The sequence below is a fragment of the Alexandromys fortis genome, unplaced genomic scaffold (genome assembly GCF_014885135.2).
Source record: "Alexandromys fortis isolate MF-2015 unplaced genomic scaffold, M_Fortis_MF-2015_v1.1 scaffold_297, whole genome shotgun sequence".
Classification (NCBI taxonomy): domain Eukaryota; kingdom Metazoa; phylum Chordata; class Mammalia; order Rodentia; family Cricetidae; genus Alexandromys; species Alexandromys fortis.
Window position 1 is genome coordinate 105819 of NW_026068220.1, and position 5221 is coordinate 111039.

Here is a 5221-nt window from a genome sequence, read left to right on the forward strand (position 1 = left end):
GGGGGTAGCAGGTGTGACAGAGACAGAGGTGCCAGGTTCTCAAGACTGCTTCATGCTGATCTAGGGGGTTGATCATCTTTGGGGAACCTGAGAAAGCTGGGATGCTGGCCACGTTCTGGGGTACATGGTTGTTTCACTGCTGTCCAATCTGTGGAACTATCCGGTGTCTCTTGGACCTGGCAAAATGTTGGCAGAGAAGAGGACCAGGTTAAGTTTAGGGAAAAAATCTTTAGGTCCTGGTAATTGAGAGGGAAGGTGTCAGAAACAGAAAAGTTTGGGAGGCTTGAGCACTTAGGGCCTGGTAATTGATGGAGGGGTGCATCTGACCTGTTTGAGGTGAATCCTTCCTGTTTCCTCCCTGGAACTTACAATAATTGTTTAAGTTTGTGAAAACATGTTATAGACACATTAGCATTTCTGCTATTTATAATCTGTAATGAAATTTACACTGTCTAAATGGCAGTATATTTGTGCCAGAAATGACTGTGTCAGATGTTTTTGAACAATGAAAAGTATCTTTGAAGTCTATAGTTAGCAAACCACCAACAGAAATTTAAAATCTTGAGCTCGTGCCTATGATGATAGCCATATAGTATGATGTTGAATACTTTATCAGACTTGGATTGATAGCTTATTAGAACTTTATTGATTAATGGAAGACTATGGACCCTTAGAGTTCTAATACAACAGTAGCATAATGAAAGAGAAATCTGATAACTTGCATTTGTATACCTTAAAACACTTTCTTATACCCTGAAGCATTCTTAGATCCTCACATTTTAAACTTTGCTATCTTCACATAAGTGAACTGATGTGGGAAGGTCATTGGTTAATTAATAAAGAAACTGCTTGGCCTCATAGGTTAGAACATAGGTGGGTGGAATAAACAGAACAGAATGCTGGGAGGAAGAGGAAGTGAGGTAAGACGCTATAGCTCTGCTCTCTGGGACAGACTCGATGAAGCAAGCCGCCAGGTCAGACATGCTAAATCTTTCCCGGTAAGACTGGTACTACACAGATTATTAGAGATGGGCTGATCAGAATACGAGAATTAGCCAGTAAGGCTAGAGCTAATGGGCCAAGCAGTGTTTAAATGAATACAATTTGTGTGTTGTTATTTCAGGGCATAAGCTAGCCAGGCGGCCGGGAGCTAGGTGGCAGGAACCAGCCTGCAGCTCCCTCAACAGTGAACCTTAAAATACCTGTTTTTCCCCATCCTTGTGTCATCATCTTAGCATTTAGGAGAAATCTGTTTTCTGAGTTTGTCTCTTCTTGAGTCTAGAGGCTAGAACTGGTTTTTAGTGTATGCTGTTTTCCTTTTCTAAAAATTATATCATCCTCTAAAATTCTTAGGGAACAACACAGTAAGTGAGAATATTTTTTAAAAAGAATATAAAAGTCAGCCTTCAGACAGGGAAAAAGGCTTCTAAAGGCAGTCTTCTTGGGAAGACAGAGCCATTGAAATCAGTTACTCAGAGCAACTAAGGATGCCTGCACTGGATTCATAGGCCAATGACTCTGCCGAGGGTGAAGCATAGGTGGAAGAGGAGCTTAGGAGTCCTCCTTCTTGTGGGCAAAACACTTGTTATTGACAGATTCAAGGGGATGGGGAGTCTGTACTAACAGGCTCCAATGGATATTTCCAGTATAATTATCACAAGGTGGCCGTAGATAAACTATACGGGTTGCAAAACAAAACCAAAGGTTTGGGAGAGGCACTGGTAGGAATAAGGGTGGTAGACAGGGTTGGGTCAGAGATAAGAGGGTGTGGGGAGTAGAGTAATAAGAATATATAATATACATGTATGAAATTTTCAAACAAAATTAATCAATAAAGAAGGTAAAAGAAGGCATTGTTACAGCTTTTATACTGGCATACTTTACAATTAATTTACTGTAACACAAGCCTTAAATCCACGTGTGCTAATTATTTCCTTTAATTCTTTCTTATATTACCTATCTTTCTTTGAAGCAATTATTAAGTTACAGATACTATGCAAGCTACACATACAACTTTTACTATTTTTTAAGAAACTAGAGAGTATTTATAAAAATCAGAGAGTGATATTGACACTTCAATTTATCAGACCATCTTTCCCATTAATTTTTTATTAATAATCCCAATACCTTTCTTTATGCTTGAAACATGATTTATAAACAGCCCAGATCCTCAGATTGCTCTTATAAATTAATTTTCTTTACGTTTCTTTTCTCCCTGATGTTGTTCATAAAATTTCTGAAGGAGTTTATATCTCAAACTATTTCTTTAATAAATCAGTATTTTCATGATTATAACCATGGTGTGCACTCATTATGCTGACAATGAGTTGCAATATTTTAAAGAATTAGGAAGACTAAAGTTCCATTTTTGTTATCCTATATGCCAGCACTTTCTTTGGTTTTATCTTCTTTCTCATACACACCATCTCTCTATCCTTACGTATCTATAAATCAGGTGTATTTTATATTGTAATTTAAAATTTTATTAAAAACTTATGTAAAATTCTTCCTGTAAAATGACAAAAAGTTCCATATCTACATAGACCACTTTTGATGTGGCAGAATTCATTTACAGTGCTTAAGCAAGAAGTATACATGCAAATGTATACTAGTATTCAAGCATAGTCTTAGATGTTGGTGTGCAGGAGAGAATAGAGAGAGGAGTCCTATCCACAGTGTAAGAGATAAAACACTGTGGCTGTAGAGACACCTCATCAATAGGATTATGAACTGCTCTGCAGTAGGTTTCAGTTTGTCTTCCAACATAATGTAGAGTGGTCAAAACTCCAGAGGAGAGAAACATAAGGGTCAACAGACATCTGTATTTGTATATTACATAGTCCTACACACACATCAACATAATTAAAAATAAGTAAAAGCAATCTTTTAAAATAGAAGAAATATGATCCTTCTTAGAAAACTGTGAATCGATATACCACAAGACACAGCTATAATACTCTTAGGCATACACCCAAAGGCTACTCAGTCATACCACAAGGACACTTTCTCGGATGTTTTGATAGCAGCATTATTCGTAATAGCCAGAACCTGGAAACAACCTAGATGCCCCTCAACTAAAGAATGGATAAAGAAAATGTGGTTCATTTACAGAATGGAATATTATTCAACTATTAAAAGCAATGTCATCATGAAATTTGAAGACAAATGGATTGAACTTAAAAAAAAAAATCATCCTGAGTGAGACAACACAGACCCAGAAAGACAAGCATGGCATATATTCACCTCTAAGTGGCTATTAGCTGTAAAGTAAAGGATGTTCATGCTATAACTCACAGACACAGAGAAGTTAGGAAATATGAATGGCTTAAGGGAGTATACTTGGATCTCCCTTAGAAGGGGAAACAGAAGAGATTTCGTGGGTGAACTAGAGGCAGATGGGAATGGGATCATGAGGGATCAGGTAGGGGCCAGGCCAAGGGGTAGAATACTGAAAGAGACTTGTAGTAGGAAATTGCTCATTCTTTCCCAGACACCCAGATCCGAAATAATCCTACAGAAACTGTATTAATTGCAATTCTGTTTGGCTAATATCTTAAGCTTCTTATGAACTAATGCTTACATCTTAAATTAACCTATTTTTATTATTTTGTATATGGCCACAAGGCTGTGGCTTACTGGGTAAAGTTCTAAACATCTGTCTCCTCGGGCAGCTACATGGTATCTCACTGACTCCACCTACTCTTTCCTCTGTCTCTGTTTGGAAATCCTGCCTTGTTCTATTCTGCTCTGCTAGAGGCCCAAATCATATTCTTTATTATCCAATGGTATACAGATGGGAATCTCACATCAGAGACTACTGGAAAAGAGAAGATTTCATGGTCAGGGTAGTAACCTGGTGCAAGGAAACTCCCAGAACTCTCCAAGGGTGAATCCTGCTAAGATTCCTAGCAATAAGGGTTATATAGCCTGAACTAGCCATTTCCTGTGACCATGCAGGACTACTAGTGGAGTGATTAGGACACCAACCCATACATATAACCTTTGACATGCACTCTGTCCTGCCTAAGGGATATGCTGGAGAAAGGGTGGCACAGAGATTGTGAAAGTGTACGACCAATGTTTGGTCCACCATTAGACTCATTACATGAGTGAACCCACACCTGCTCCAGGACCCAGAATATGGATGGCCTAGACACCTAGGATAGAGCCAAACAGAATTGGAAAAAAAATTCAATATAATGATGACTAATGTTATTCTGCTATACTCATAGATTGGTCCCTAAGCCCAACAGTCATCAGAAAGGCTTCATTCAGCAACTTATGGAAAGAGATGCAGAGACCCACAGTCAAACATTAACCTGAGCTCAGGGAATCCTGCTGAAAAGAGGGAGAAGTGAGTAGGAAACAGAAGGGTCAAAGACATCAAAAGAAAACCCACAGAATCAACTAACCTGGAATCATAGGGGCTCACAGATACTGACTTGATGACTAGAGAGCCTGCATGGGACAGACCTAAGCCTTCTGAGTATAAATATGCCATATTTTGTTGATACCCAAGGGAGCCCTACCTTTTATAGAATAGAAACAAAGGAGGAATGGATGGGTAGAATACAGAGGGGAGTTTAAGGGGAGGGACTTGGAGAACAGGAGGGAGAGGAAACTGCGGTCAAGATGTAAACTAAATAAATAAATAATAAACAATAAAATAACAATACTGTTTCTGGATATATTCCCTATAACAAAGCAAAAACACTCAATCCTGAGCTATTTGAAATCTCCGTGAAGCCTACAGAATTCCACAAGTCCAGGAAAATGTTTAGTGACCTATAAAGTGGGGGATGCTGGTGATTTTCATGAACTGTGGTGTGTGGGCTACAAGTTCAACTCTAACAAGTGTGAGCATTCAAATAAACTTAAGACTCTGAATCCCTCTCCTACCAGGACACCAGCTGACACAATTATTCGCAACATGAAATTATGTATCTCCTGGCAAAGGTGGAGGTCCTGGGGAGCATCAGAGTCCTTTCTTTGCTGTAAGGTTTCAAACTTGGTGGCTGTTTCTAGATTGATTAAAGAATGAAGATAGAAAAGTTTTGAGAAAAGGGTAATAGAGACATCAAAATTTAAAAAGAGAGAGGAATAAAAGATAAATTGGCAAAAGGTGTAAGTCTCTCTCATTAAACATAATGTATAATAGACAACTGGAAAAGAATATTTTATTGTGATGTTCTTGTTTGTGCACAAAGTCTCATGATATATA